At 38.6% G+C, this 16,606-nt stretch overlaps 1 pseudogene; it reads left to right on the forward strand.

Annotated features, from left to right (window-relative positions):
- The first annotated feature begins 2,515 nt into the window (after positions 1-2,515).
- LOC137014832 (transmembrane emp24 domain-containing protein 6-like) lies at positions 2,516-3,617 on the forward strand (annotated as a pseudogene).
- The last annotated feature ends 12,989 nt before the right edge of the window (positions 3,618-16,606 follow it).

The following is a 16,606-nucleotide window of genomic DNA, read 5'->3' on the forward strand; positions in this document are numbered from 1 at the left end:
GTATTCAGGCAACGAATGGTTGGAAGGTATTTCATTGAGTAGAAAACGCGCTCCTATAGACCTTATGTAGCCCCGCCCCTTTTCAGCACTCGTTTCTCTGGTAAATAAGCACCCCTGAATCACCCCTCCTCTACAAGTTTCAGGTTCATTGAACTTTCCCACATTTTGGATGTGGCAAGATGTGGCAGTTTCCCACAAAGTTTCACAAACTTGACCCTTGGACATCAACTTTGGAGGCATAAAAAACATTTTTATCAGTGATGGAAATTTAGCATAAATGGTTATTTATTTTGCAACATGTTACAGCTCTAAAGGTAATTTAATTAATGCAATCTCTGAATGTGTATGGTTATGTGGCGCATATAACAATTCAAGAAAATTACAAAAACATGGGTGGCTATTTAAAGCGCGCTACACAGCGTATGCTAATTTCAGAGGACTGGATTGCCTGTTTTCATTGGTCAGAAATTGGCTGGCTAGAGACACATCTGCCAATTGAAAACGTCAAAATTTGAATGTTCCCATCACCAGGGGCATGTTCAAGCTCAAACCGGTGCGCAACGTTTTCCTACAGTTTCCGGGTTGAACGACATGTTTTCTGGAAACGGAGTGCAACAGGTTTGAGATACGTTTCTCTTGTTTGGTGGGTGTGTCAGAAATCTCAGCCCAATCAGCATCAACATGCATATAAACCACGCGCAATTAAAGAGACATGGAAAATAAAAGTACTATACATATTTATATATTTACATATTTATATAATTTTCGGAATTTTTTGGGAGCTGATTCACCAACCGACCGCCTGCTCAACTTTCATCATGGATAAAGGTCTTTTTGCCATCCGACGAAACAGTAACATGAAATCAACAAGAAGATCCCGATCACAGAAACTAGTTAGGTAAGAATCTAAATGTTTTTTTAGCTTTTCCCAATTGCTAACACATTTTAAGTGATTCAGTTGTTATTTATTTGGGTAATGTAATGTTTGTGAACACAATTGTGTATGTCAGGCCACAAATCTCCAAAAACTATGTATGGGGCTTGCTTTGGTGTTGCCACCCATCATAGACCTCATGCCACCCCTTTGCCACCCTATAAATAATTTTCTAGATCCACCCCTGCTCTCATTGCATGTTCTTTTGGAGCCAAATTACACCTGATCTCAACATCCTCACTGAATTCCGTTTTTGGAATTTTCAACAAATCCTTCCTGTTTCTGCGAAGAGTATTACCATACTTGTGAGTACTTCATAAGATCTGGGCATGATCTCTTTCAGAACCTTTGCTTTTGGTCCCCATTTACCATCACATCTTACTTGCACCAAATCTTTACATTCCAGTGGGTGTAAAGCTTTTGCTTTTCTGTTGTAACATTAGAGCTGCATTTCCTTGATTCAAATTGGTCTTTGCTTTGTAGCAAATGTTCAGCTGAGGGCAGCTTTGTCCTCAGCTTCCTACCCATCAGAAGTTCTGCTGGAGATTTCCCACCTTCTAAAGGTTTTAACCTGTAGTTCAGGATCTCAAGATGAAGATCCTCCCCAGCTTCAGCTGCTTTCTTCAGCAGACTTTTCACAATCTGCACTGCCTTTTCGTCTAACCCATAATTGGACTCTGGGTAATATGGACTTGATGTTATGTGCCCGAATCCATATTGCTTTGAAAACTCTTTGAATGTCAACCCACTGAATTTAGGTTCATTGTCACCAACTAAAGTGACCGTAATCCTACTTCCTTTTAGAAGAGCTCCTTCAAAGAAACTCATCTCCTAAATGCTGATATGGGCTTGATAGCTTCTCATCTCCAGGTGAGTTGAGTTTACAAATGACTTCATGTAATATGCTGTCACTTCTACATGAATTTGAACATGATTTTCCGTGCTGCTTTTACCGGTGTGACACAGGCTGGCTCTGCTAAGAGCATTGGCCACTACCTGTAGTTTACCTGGAGTAAACTCAAACGTCAGATGGGACTTCTGTAAGCGCAACAGAGGACTCTGGATGTGTGGTGGTGCATCACCCAGGGCCTTCATTGAAATCGCAATCAGAGGTTTGTGGTCAGTCTCTACAATCACATTCCCTGCCATTCATGAATCTTCTCACAGGAAACTACGCCTAATGTCTCTTTGTATCTGTGTGTAATTTCTCTCTGCTGCTGTCATTGTGCATGATGTGTACTCTATGGGAAACCACTCAGCTCAGTATTTTTGGAATAATATCGCTCCAAGTCCATCTTTGGATGCATCAGTTGTCACTTTGACTGTTTTTCTGGGTCATAAAATTGAAGCACTGGCTCTTTGATGGCTCTCTCATTTTGTGAACGTTTTATCTATTTCTCCTGGTACCATGTTTAATTTATCAGACCACTGACACAGCTGCATATTTTCACACATCATTTCCTTTGTTTTAAGGCAGGAACACACCAAGCCGACAGTCGGGCAGTTTTTGTTCGTCGGCCGACTAAGTTTTCTTATTGTGTTCCGCACCATCAGCTAAACATTTTTTACAGTCGATTCGACATGTTGAATCGCCGTTGGAGCTCGTCGGTCCGTCGGGTCCATCGGTTTGGTATGTCAGGGCAACTTTGGACCCAGACGCTGTGATGTGAGCCAACCCCGCAGTCTGCTTTCATCACCACTAGTTCACAGTTCCTGCCTTTATTCACTTGAACAGTTGCACTTGCATTACTAAAGCATTAGTGACCCCTAGTGACACTCATCAGTACAACACCTTGATGCGTCTTTTAGTACATCTGCTGCCCACATTATGAAGAGAAAAATCCTGTTTTTAGAACTTAAAGTGGATTTCATGAGGATCATGCAGTGAATTACAGGATTTAAAAATCCATGTTGTTCCAAAGGTGTGTTAAATTATAATTATAATTATTAATATAAATCATTAATATTATTAATATTAGCTAATTATTAATATAAATTTTATACTTAATTAATTAACATCAAAGTACTATAATAAAAGTTTTAAACTGCAAAAGTAACAAATAAACAAAAAATCAATCAATCAATAATCTTCTGTATCTCAGCAGGTTTTCATCAGATGTGCTTCAGTAATTTCCACAGTCGCTTTGGGATCATGCAGGTTTTCCTGAACTTTGGTGTGTATTACGAGGAACAAGAGAACACAGAGAAACAAAAGGAAGAAGAGAAGAAAAGAAAGAAGATGATATGAAACAGATGAACAGTTCATTGTCCTTCATTGAGGTAATAAACAACAAACACATCCTTACTGTAACGTGATTTGCTCTTAATTAGTACAACATCATTGCCTATATTTTGTTCTTTTTGACAGAAAAAAAAGAGATTTCTTGTATTTCAAATATATTTTTTCCCACCACCCAACTGAATGAACTTGACCTGCACACAGCAGAGCAGCATCAGACTGCAGAAGTTTGTCTTCCACATGTGGCGTCACTACAACTACGAGCGAATGAGACGAGGAGCTGATTTCTACCTGCTTCAGTCCAACTCCACTTATGTGAACATCTGGACTGCTGTTCAGAGTCTCGTCATCATCACCGCTGGATACCTGCAGCTCTGCTTCCTCAAGAGGCTCTTCAAGAGCGAACCAGCAGAGGGCGACAAACCCCGCTGTTAACAAACTCTAGACCTGCCATGTTTCACCTCCATTTATAACCTGATCTTGAGTAATTATTGTGATCGTGAGTAATTATGTGTCATACACAGATTTTCAAGACAGATTTTTCCCCCCCTTTTAGTAACAACAAGGTCCCATTTGAACTTTTTTAATGATTTTTTTATGCAGAGATTTAATAATTTTGCCCTTAATGAAAGAGACTTAAGAATATTAAAGTAGTATATAATATTTCCATCACACCAAACAATTACAAGAAGACAACAGTGAAGATGCTCGAGATGAAATGTGACACATCTGATAGTGAAGGAAATAAAGGAAAGTCAAAGTAAATATCAGAATATTTATGCAGCATTTACAAATAAGCTGTCTGGAAAAAAGTATAAAAATATAATTTATTTGTGTGTTTAAAATATTAGGAGAAATTAGCCTTGGCAGAACCGAGGAGGAGGCATTTTATTCCAAAAATACTAAAAATGTAATTTACATGACAGAAACATTAAACTTTTACTCCCAGTTTCACAGACAAGGCTTAAGCTAGTCCTAGACTAAAATGCATTTTTGAGCTGTTTTAACTGAAAGTAACTTGTACTGACTGACATATCTTAAAATGTTCCAGTGCTGTTGTTTTGTCTCAAGATGTACACAAGTTTTTTTTTTTTTTTTTTAGTTAATATAAAAGTACTTAAATGCTCTAACTGAAATAAGGCCTGTTCCTGTTTAAGCAAAGCCCTGTCTGTGAAACCGGGCCTTATAGTGTGTAACCCCAGTGTATCTCCAGAAAGAAGAGCAGCAGTGGATTCCAGTAACATGAAGCTCCTGTGAGGACGATGAACATCTGCTGATGGAGCTGCTCTATTCTGAGAGGAACAGAATCACCTGATGATCAAACATGAGTTTCACTGTCCACACTTTATTCTCTGAAATGAGTCAGAAGAGTTGGACTAATGGGGAGATGAGGTTTGTTCATGTTCATCAGTTTATAATGAAACACTGTCAGTGTCTGAAGCCTCTGGACTGCTGAGATCGTCCTTGACTCGGTTAGAGAGTAAGAGCTCCAAGAGTTCAATCCACAAAACTATTAATGATCCGCTGGATTCAGAAAACAGGTCACGTCTGTGAGCAGTTGTGTTTGTGTGAATGTATGAGGGTGAGTGTCGTCTGAAACAAAGACAAATTATGAAAATTAGACACAAATATGAACAATCCTTCTGTTGAACTGTTACAGATATTAAACATTTATCATCATAAACATAAATGAATAATAAACAATCAGCCATCATGTGAAATTCACTGACACTTCCACAAATATCATGTAGTGTGACAAAGTAATCTTGATCTGGTAACAGATTAACAGGCATTAATATATCAATAAAGTGTATGGAGTATCAAACACACCGACTGCGTCTGAAATCACATACTCTCTTCAGTAGCAGGGACGGATTATGGGTTGTGTGGGCCCCTGGGCAAAACGTTCGCAAGTTCTCGGCGAATTGGCCGAACAAAGTAAATTCACTGGCAGCGAAGCGAATTGGGCGGGCCAGAGTGAAAAAGAGAAGTTAAAAGTCAGAAAACCAATTCTAATATATAGATTTACCAACGCCCCACGGTAACAGGCTAAATCAAACATTCCAACGAGCGAACAAAGTGAATAAAGCAAATTCAACAACGAAGCTTCTTCAACGACCTTAGCGACGTGTTCGCTTTGGTCTCTCCTGGTGTGAACGTACAGTGAGAGCCATGTTGGGGCACGGTTAGTGATCACACTACATGTGTACCGTGTCCAGCTGAACCATGCCAGAATCCACCTGTGTACCATATCCCCGTACAGAACGGAGTGATCAGGGGTGTAGTGGTAAAATAAGAATTCTGTGATCACATTTTGTGCATAAACTACTATGATGTGCATTTAGATCAATTGAGAAGTGGGTAAACTCTAATTCTGAAATTTCAGAGGTGGGTAAACCGTGTTTACTTGCGTTTAGCCTCCACTACAGCCCTGGGAGTGATTACACTGGTCAAACTCTTACACTGCTACACTGGTCTGGGGGCCACTCAGCGGGCAGGTTAACCGCCTCCATCCCACCATGCTACCGCTCCCTAGTCAGAGGGCCTTCTGTAAGGCTGTTAACACGCCCCCTCCCCTCCCCCCAGAACCCAGAAGCTCCATGGTAGGGGCCCTTGTAATCAGATGGCCCTCTAAAGGTACACTACACCCTCCTCCCTAGCCTAGGGCCTCCTAGTAGGGCCCTCATAATCAGAGGGCCCTCTAAAAGCCCCCAAAGCCCCCATCCTCCCTATGGCCCCCTGGTAGCCAGAAGCCAGGACCATAATAGGAGGGCCTAAGAGGGCCTTCTCAAAGTAGGCTCCCATGCACCCATTTCCCTTTAAAGTTCCTATAGCAGGGCCGGGGGCCCCCAGATGCACACTTAAGAATCTCACCGGAAGTAGTAGATCATCCGGTACTTTTATCCTGTTATTTACAGTTATTAATACTGTGAATTCAGAAACACTTCTTTTGTCACATGCTGTTTTTGGCCTACTCTATAATAGGGAAGAATGTGATTTCGGATGCAGTCACGGTCTTAAAGGAAATGTGTGTAGAACTCAGTTATGTAAAAGACATGTGACCCTCTAGTGGTGAAGTATGGAAGTGCAATTAAAGGGATTGACTTTCTCAGTAAATAATACAGATAATATTGTAGGGGAAGGTTTTGCAGGGACAAGCATCATACACATTTTCACCACATTTTAGTCCAGTTTAGTAAGGAATGTAAGATAGTATGTTACATATTTACTAAACACATCATAATAAATAAAGTCTCTGAAAGGTTTGATACACCATTGTGTTGTTTGTGATCCTCCATCAGCAGCTGCAGTATCTCTCAGCTGTATCAGTGCATCACTGTGACGTCTGACTGAACGAGGTTTTTGTACCACTCTTTATCACTGTGTGAACACAGCTTTACTGTTGATGCTGTGGTAACTCTGACAGTAATAATCTCCTGTATCTTCAGTCTGGACTCCACTGATGGTCAGAGTGAAATCACTGCCATAGTTTGATCCACTGCCACTGAATCTAGATGGAGTTCCTGACTGAAGGCTTCTTATGTAATAAATCAGGAGTTTAGGAGCTTCTCCAGGTTTCTGCTGATACCAAGACACACAGTCACTACAGCCAGAAATCGGCTGACTGGTTTTACAGCTGATTGTAACAGTTTCTCCTTGTTTGATGGATTTTATTGCAGGATCTTGAGTCACGGTCACTTGTCCCCAGCTCTCTGAAATTAACATATTTTACTCATTAATGGTTATTGGACTGTAAATGAGATGTTGTAGTTTATTTTGCAAGATATTTATAGAAGATATTTACCCTGAATGCAGAGAGTGAGAGTCCAGATGAAGAAGGTGATTGTGTTCATTGTTGTTCTTTTGTCTTGTGTGATGATGAAGATTGTGTTCTGTTCTGCTCTCAGTCATGAAGTGTTAAACTCACAGCACTATAAACACTCTCAGAGCACTGAAGCATGTGTCACAATGCAAAGTGACTCTCTCTATTTAAATCATTATCCTGAAGACTGTAGATCAGTCACAAACTCATTTTCCAACATCTTCCTCATGTTGTGAAACATGTCAAACAATTATACACACATTTCTGAAGTCTTGACAGAATCATGTATATTATTGATTTGGTCATTATTAATATTTTGTAAGGTCACTGAACACTTTCTATCATTCATTCTACACTGTTCTGGGCTCATTATTAGTTCATGTAATAAACTGCAGCAGCTCTTTGGTTTCATTGTGTTTCTGAATGACACAATATCAGTGTTCAGGGTGGAAGATTTCTCAGTTCTCTGGTACTGAACAACATCCATGAGCTCCAGCAGCATTAAAACACACTGTGCTCTTCTACTGTGAGGAACTGCAGTGTCAGTAATGGAGCGTCTAACAGTTCAGTTCAACAGCGTAACACCCTGTTCAGTTCTGGGTGCTGGAGACAATCAGTGCCGGTTTCTTCATTAGGGCATCAGAGCGACGCACCACCAAAGTGAGAAAGGGACGATTTTTTCAATCACATTCAACCACAGTGTTATGCTAGCTGTCACTGCTAGGCTGTTAGTTCTGCCTCTGGATATAGTCCAATCAGCGTTGAGTCACGCTCTGTGGAGTACTGCTTCTTTTTGGGCAATTTCAGTCTGGCCGAGATTTGCCCCGACTGCTCCCATAGACTTCCATTCAAAGAACTTTTTTTTCGAGCTGCAGGCACTGCAATTTAATCTCTGTGGGTTCCAAAAGGGTTAGCACTAACGTGCTTTCGTCATCATACATAACCTTAACTTGTACAGCGATTGGTGGAAACAAACATACCTCTATTATTTATTTATTTTTTTAAGCTGAAGTGACATTCAATAATTTCCTCAGTGCATAATTTACATTTCACAGACATATTCTCCATCTGAAAATGTTAGAAAGTTGAGAAAAAATTTATATTTTGCTGTCAGGCGTGGACGAGCCTTCAGCAAGCACAAACTTCTGTGAACGAGCGCCGCCAAACAGACGGAGTTCAATCTGAGTAAAATACATTTTGCTAAAAAAAAAAAAAAAAAAAAAAAAAAATATAAAAATATATATAAATATATATATATATATATATATATATATATATATATTTTTTTTTTTTTTTTTTTTTTTTTTTTTGGCGAACATAATAATTATGCCATATGTAGAATTTTGAACCTACAACTAAGTGTATTTGTACGATAGCAGTAACTGTGTAAAGTGACTGTAGTAGGGGAGAGTGGAGTGATTTGTGCCGGGGGGAAGTAGTTCCACCCATTGTTTCTGGAAAACCATAGAAGAAATTGGTCATGTGACCACATAATTTTGAAAAGCCATCCATTTTACTCATCCTCCAAAGAAGAGAGACACATGGCATGAGAGGAAAGCACATTTTAGCTAAAAAAAAATGTTTTTTCCCTTTCAAAGTAAAATTTCTATGATCAAGGTTTTTTGATTGTAGTGTCTGAACAATTATAGACAAGTTTGCAAACATTTCACACATGTTTTAGTGCATTAGCAGGCTACACAATGAGTCTATACAGTTAGCACGATGTTAGCTCACAACTGCTGGATCATGCTAGTTTTTCAAACTCGTGGATCCGGGGTGATTTGTGCCAGAGGGCCTGGGTTAAGTTGTGCCAGTGGCACAACTCACCCTCACGTATGATTATTTTCAACATATTATTAATTTGAAATTGTACATTGTACTCTTACATTTTAGCAGTTAAACTATGTGACATTCTTGATTTTAGACCAAAACCCATCATGCCACACACTTATAAAACACACTTTCTGAAGATGAAAAGCATGAAATGGTCCAATGTTGTGCAAAAGGCATGAAAACAACTAATATTGTGTGAAACTGAATTGAGATTACTGAATTATCATCAGATTTGTGAGTGATTTAGAGCACAGCAGAACTCGGTCAGATAAAGGCTTATTAATGAAAGTTCCTGTCAAAAAAAAATTAATTGTATTAAAAGGGCAGCTATAAAAAAGGCCAGTGTTTAGCAGCAAACAGGTATTTTGATCTTCAGAAAGATCTTTCTTCCTCCCCATATTGCATGAGAACTGTGACTTGCTTAATAATGTGGAACAACTTTTAAGTAGGGTTTCCATAGATCTGGCAAATTATTTTGTCTGAGATTGATACCAGTTATCTAAAAAGACATGGATAAATAAACAAACAAACATTTTCTTAGAAAAACTAAAATCTGAATGTTTATTCTACTGAAATATTACTGATATGTCACCTGCAGAATAATTTGGAACGTGGCGTATTATTATGTTATTCTTATAATTGACAGACAGCGTTCTATGTATGTCAACAGGCATCTATTGCCAAAGCCTTTCTGCCTGAAATGTTCACAAATATCATATATTGTGTATTTAAGTTTTTTTGTGTTTTCCCAAAAACAAAATATGACTACAAAATATGACTTAGCCTATTTCAACAGTTTAATAGGGTGACAATATCTAAATAAACCTTAAATGAGTATTTTTGTATTGAATTTGTCTTGATTTCATATAGCATTACAGTTCATAACATTAAAATGTTCTGTTTTACTTCAGAAATGACTGGCACAAATTACCCCTACGTATTCTCCCCAAAGGCACAACTTACCCCGCACCAGGGGCAAGTTGTGCCACGAGACCACTTTTTTTCCAAAAGCTATATTTCTGAAACAATTTATTTCAGATCCAAAGTTATTGTTCTCAGGCATGCACCACATCCTGAAATATATGTACATTCTTAAGTTGAAGGCATTACTGCCATGGCCTCACTTTAAAGTCACTTTGAGTAAAAACTGGCACAACTCACCCCACTTTCCCCTAATCAATGTAATAATAATCATTAGTCTGTTCTTTTGTTTTTATTTCTTTTCATTTTTAGTTTAGTGTATTTAACTTCTGCTTTAAAAAACATTTTGTTTTAGATTGTAAAGTTACAATTTTAGAATATAGCCTAGGCCTAATGTGATTTGACCCCTTTTTTGAACATAATATAGCATATCTTGTTTTTATAGCCTTCAATGTAAACATTGTTTCTTGGACAATATTGGGCAGGATATGAAATAACATTTTTTTTTTTAAATTAAATACAGATTTTTTTAGATCCCAGCCCTATGGCATGCTTTAAATACTGAATTCTCCATGTTTTAGATAATTAGTAAAGATACATTATTATATCACTTGTTAAATTGTTATTTAACAATTAGCCTATTCATGCCTGCATTTCTAAAATTTCTTTTTTTTTGTAAGTTCCCGCGCCCATGCAACTAATCGCTGTCATAGCAACAAGATAAAACAAACATATCACATGCATCGGGTCCCCTCGCAGCGACCCATCGCTCAAACCACTTTTACACCTCTTGCCACACGGGCTGAGTCCTGGCTGGCCATCCTCGGAGTGTCAAAATGGGTATTGGGTATAATAAAATGAGGTTATGTTTTATTACACCCTTTTATTCAACAGTGTGGTACCCACCTCCATGAGGAACCGGGATGTTCAGCCGTAAGTGGTTCCTCCAGCTCAGAGCGAGTCAAGCTTCTACAGCCGTTACTTCCTCGTCTCAAAGAAGGATGGTGGTCTCAGACCCATCCTCGAACTCAGACATCTGAACTTGGCCCTGATAAAGCACTCATTCAGAATGAATAACTGTGAAACAGATCCTCTCGCAAGTATGTCCAGGGAACTGGTTTTTGGGAACTGGAGCTAATTTTTCTTTAATAGACATGCACACAGCATACAAACGGTGATTGGTGTTAACCTGGGATGGGCGCAACATCAGGACCAATGAGTCCACACAGAATCTCAACCATTGGAATGTATGGAAACGGCTCAAGGACAGTTTTTTGTTGTTGTTGTTGTTGTTGTTGTTGTTGTGATACACCAAAACTTACATGACAAATCACTTTCGTCATTGGTGACCACCACGGACACCATTTTATTGGTAAAGTTCCAATTGGATGGAAACAGGCTGGAGAAAGCAAATTTCACAATGCTTTTTTAATGCATATTCACTTTGTCAATAACAAAACAGCGCAAAAAGTGGATGGAAACTTGGCTATTGTCAAACTCACAAAACCAGCTTGACATGACTTCTGCTTTAAGAAGTCATCTCACAAATAAATACAGCTATTTTGCATTTCTGTTGAATTTGTCTCTCAATTTAAAATGTGTTGTGTCCATCTTTTTTTTTTTTTTTTTTCAAAGCAACTTTACAGAAAATGCTTGTTTCAATGTTTCAATTGCGGCAAATTCAGTTATCAGTCAGAGATGAGTGTGTCAAAGTAATGTCCATATGACAGTGATATTGTCACGGAGACGAACCCCGTGATTCCTCCCACTGGCCAGCAGAGGGCTCCATCACCGGAATACTGACATTCATGCATCCAGTCATTCACCTATACTGACTCACACTACATCTCCCACAAGCCCCGTTCCTTGGACTCTGATCCTCATCCAGCTGCAGCTTGTTAGGACTGCTATTTAAGCTGCCTTTTCACACAGACCTACGCAAAGTCTTGATTATTGCCCCGGCTATCATTTCTGAGCGTTTATACCCTGTTTGTTTCCCGTTGCCATTCCTGTCTGTTTACCGTTTATTGATTCATCGCTGCCTACCTTTTGACCTGTTGCCTGTTCTCTGGACTGTGATACTTGCTTGTGACCCTGATCTACTGCCTGCCTCTGATTACGATTCTGCCTGTTCTACATTGCTGTGTTTGCTGGTTCTGACCCCTGCCTGTACGACCACGAGTACTTCAATAAAGCCTGCTAAATGGATCCCATGTCGAGTGATGAATCGTTACAGATATACAGCTATAATATATATATTCTTGGTATTGTCAAAATTTGGCTACGAGGTGGGTTGGGCTCCATCTGAAATGTCCTGGCTGTGGTCTGGGTCAACATCTGCCTGTTCTTGTTCAAGGCCATCCCCTGGTCAGTTCCTCCACCTGCACCACCCTGGACTATCTGTTTGTTCATCCCTCTCCCAGATCTCCATCCTCCACCAAAGCCTCCTCCGTCCATCTGTTGGCGCGAGGTTGCACCTGTCCAGGACGGGAAGTACTGTCACAGTCTCACTTAACTTTCTTTTCCCCCTGTTGAGTTTGCTGTCATGGTTGTTAATTTGATTCATCATTCAGTTCAAGTGTGTCGTTAATTATCTTTGTTTTCCGGTGTACTTCAGTTCCTTTGTTTCTGTTCGTTGATGTTGGGTCTTGTCTAGGGTTCAGTTTTGTTGGATTGCTGTTGATGATATTCCTGTGGATTTATTAAAGACTGCCTGTTTCTCTTCATGTTTGTGTGCGTTAACAACACAGTGTTGTGACACAAATAGACAATATTTTTATTAGTGTTACACGCCCTTGCTGAAGTTGTATTTAAAAGACTGAAGGTGTTGAGCTGTTTTCTTTCATCCTGCCACATTAAATCTGTTTCACATGATCAAGAGTGCAGTTATACTGAATATCAGCACGGCTGTGATTCTACCATAGACATGAAGAGCAGCACGACTGTGAATGTCATATTACTTTTATATAACACTTCTATAAGCAAGAACTTTCTAACTTACCTTTCAGACTAAATCTGATTAGTTAGTATGCATATTTTTCCCACAACCACTGGTGAAAGAAACCACTTCTTTCAATCCTGGAGTGAGAGAAAACACATTAAAAACATTTATTTCTGCTTCACTCCACATCGCTCTCATACTGTGATCTGAAACACAGACAATAAAACATCCCAGTGCTGCCATAATTCATATCAGCACTAACAGTTATTTAATACAAAAATAAATGACTATATATAAAGGTATATTTACTATATTAATAATTATTTTTTTAAAGAAACTTTGCTAAACATTGCCATTGTGTTGTTTGTGATCCTCCATCAGCAGCTGCAGTATCTCTCAGCTGTATCAGTGCATCACTGTGACGTCTGACTGACCGAGGTTTTTGTACCACTCTTTATCACTGTGTGAACACTGGACCACTGTGGAAACTCTGACAGTAATAATCTCCTGTATCTTCAGTCTGGACTCCACTGATGGTCAGAGTGAAATCACTGCCAGATCCACTGCCACTGAATCTAGATAGAGTTCCTGACTGGCGGTTGTTCACTCTATCAGGAGTTTAGGAGCTTCTCCAGGTTTCTGTAAGTACCAGGACAGACAGGGTGTTGGACTACAGCCTGTTAAAGGAGTGCTGGCGGTGCATCCAACACAGTCTCACCCCCTACTCGTCAAATGTCTGACGCATGGTCAGTAGACCCTGGCGTCACTTTTTAACACACTGGGTATACCTTTGGCGTTATTTTTCGACGTGCAGGGTAGTCCGATAGACTTCTATAGAACTCAACAGCGTTGAAATTTGACGTCTTGGGTCAGCACACTGCAACCCGTTGTCTGCCTTATGGGTCGACACTACAATAAATAAAAATAAAAAAGGAATAGGCTACAAAAAATGATTTAGTAAGCATTTTAAGTAAGCATTTTAAGAGTTTTCTTGTCATAGGTAGGACACTGCTTTAATTATAGCATGCTGGATAACGTTTTTATCGGAGGTTTGTTGATTTTAATAAATGTATATAATATGCTACGATTGAGTTCAATTAATCTTTTTTTTGTTGTTGTTTTATTAAATCCTCTAAATTAATAACGCTGACGTCAACGTATGGGCGATCCCAAGGTCCATTGCGATTTTACACTCGGTAAGTAGAAGGGTTAACGTTAATTAATAGAGATGGATTACACATCAAAAACTGTTGAATCAGGACAAGAAGTTGTGTTTAGAAACTTTAGATTTGTAAGGTGGCCATTTCTGATGACTGATGATATTTCTGATGATATTTCTGATAAAAATATAGCTTTCTGCACCACATGTGCGGGCTAGCAAAGTTAGCTAATTGAATTCAAGTTCATTTTTGTCGCATATAATCATGTAAGGTACAATTATTGGGGAATGTAAGATTTTCAGTATTACATTAGCCCACAACTATTATCCAACATTATAAATGTTCAGAATGAAGAACGGTGTTGCCAGATTGGTTTGTTTTACAGCCCAATTGTTAAAAATCCACGCAAATTTATATAATGCACAACCAAAATAAATCCATAATTAACAATACAAATTAATTCATAACTACTACATTGTGGCATCACAATTTTTCAATATAAAATAAAACAATTCATATGTATAATGTAATAAGTAGTGCTGTCATAAATTATTGACTGATTCATATATATATATATATATATATATATATATATATATATATATATATATATATATATATATATATATATATATATAAGTAGCTTCCAAAATAGGTAAATTAGAAAATATATAACAATGACATGTGAAAAATGATCGATTATGCCAATAAGTTGTGTTTTGTTTGTTGACGCTGTCTAAAGTGCACTGTAGAAAATGTGTGTGTGTGTGTGTGTGTGTGTGTGTGTGTGTGTGTGTGTGTGTGTGTGTGTGTGTGTGTGTGTGTGTGTGTGTGTGTGTGTGTGTGTGTGTATGTGTGTGTGTGTAGTGTAGATTTCAAAATGTCTCAAAGGAAGTTCAAGCCTTGCCCCTCCTGCCAAGCACCTAACCAGGTGAGGGAAAGTGGAATAGAGCATTATGTCCAATATTCAAATATGTGGTTTTAATGTTCTACATTTCTCATTATTGGGTCAATTGGACACTAAAGTATGCTCCTACTAAATGACCCTGTATGATATCTGTACTGTGTTACAAAACCGTGATAATGTAAGGCATCTGGTTGATATCAATTTTGATTGCTTGTTTTGCACCAAACGCCAGAGGCAACATTGATTAGAGTAGCCTGGGTGTCTCCTACATCTGCCACTTTCACTGTATGATTATAATAATAATAATCCTGTGTCAGTCTAGAGACGCATATTCTGAATTGCATTGTGCTTCATGTGTTCCTCTCTTTCCTGTATACAGCCAAATTAAACTGTATCTTGATTTGTAATTCTTATCTGTGACTGTGGATCTGATGTCTCACTTTGGCATACTTTTACCAACACAGGTGAGCCGCAAAACCTGCAGCTCTTGTTTCTCACCCATCTCCCAAAAAATCAAAGTAGCTGCCAAAAAAATGACCCTGGACAGGAAGTGGGGGGAAAGGGTCCTAAAAAATAGAATTGCCGGAAGAGTGGTGGACTCTGCCCATATTGCAGTAAGTAGAAATGCTCATATTTCATCAAGCAATATGATTTGTTTCACTTTCATTAATATTGTGTGATAGGGCAAGGGCCTCATTTTACAAAAATAAGTTTAATCTGTCAGTGAATGAATTTGAGGTAGTCATAGATGGCATTGGTGTAACATATTATTTTAATTAATTTGTAATTTGCTTGACATGCATGGAATAGAATGCGCACGTGAACGCCATCGGTCTTTATTCAAGAACCGCCAAAATATCTTTATTCAAGAACCGCTATGAAGCCAAAACAATCTCTGTTACCTAAATTATCCGTTTATCACTGTAAAGCCGCTTTGAAGCAATCTACATTGTTAAAAGTGCTATATAAATGAAGATGACTTGACTTGACTTTCTTTTTGACAGGGTGCTCATGTACATTTGTTTACATATACAACTGGCTACATTGTAAATATAACCTTGCTTTAGTACCACTCAGGTACTGCAGTATGCGTGTTACTGAAGTCTCTGTCTCTGCTAAAGGCAGATCACAGAATTCAGACCCATAGTCACTATTAAAGACAGTCTTGCATGATTATGTAAGTAGATAACATGCTCCTACTTGCATCTCACAATTATAGTGCCTTGCGCTGCATTATTTTTAGAGAAAGTGCATGACGACGTGGCAAAATAACTCAGAACATGCGTGAAAGCCATGCTGTGTGCAACATATATGTTGTTAAAAGCAAGGCCATATTTCAGGTGTCCTGTTTCAAAGCCACAACTTAAAAAAGCATTTGAATTACTACAGGGGAGATAGTAATGTCGCGTTAAAAGGAGGAGAGTGTTTGGAGTCCAGTCAAAATGTATTTTTGTTATCATATTTTGTTTTGTGTGTGTCCAATCAATATAATTATTTTTGAAGGGTGTCAGGACTTTTAGTGTTCCCTTTAGAAACCCAGATTGCTAAATACTAGACCACCAGCATCCAGCACAACATTACATGAATATTGTTTGTATAAAGCAGGGGTTCTCAAACTGTTTGTGCCAAGGACCCTTTGTGTGGGAGAACAATTTCCAAGGACCCCCTCATAATCAAAACAATTAAGCTTTTGCTTGCTACCATTTGTATACTTTGATGCCATTTCTATTCTCTGAAGTTGTGTCCGGGTTCACTATTCCGTGTTTTCTAGCTGGTGTGTACTAACTTGGTCTTTAGTCAACTTTGGATTTTGAATCACTTAATGATGTGGACTGACTCAAACATTTA

Source organism: Chanodichthys erythropterus, chromosome 24 (assembly GCF_024489055.1).
Source record: "Chanodichthys erythropterus isolate Z2021 chromosome 24, ASM2448905v1, whole genome shotgun sequence".
Taxonomy (NCBI): domain Eukaryota; kingdom Metazoa; phylum Chordata; class Actinopteri; order Cypriniformes; family Xenocyprididae; genus Chanodichthys; species Chanodichthys erythropterus.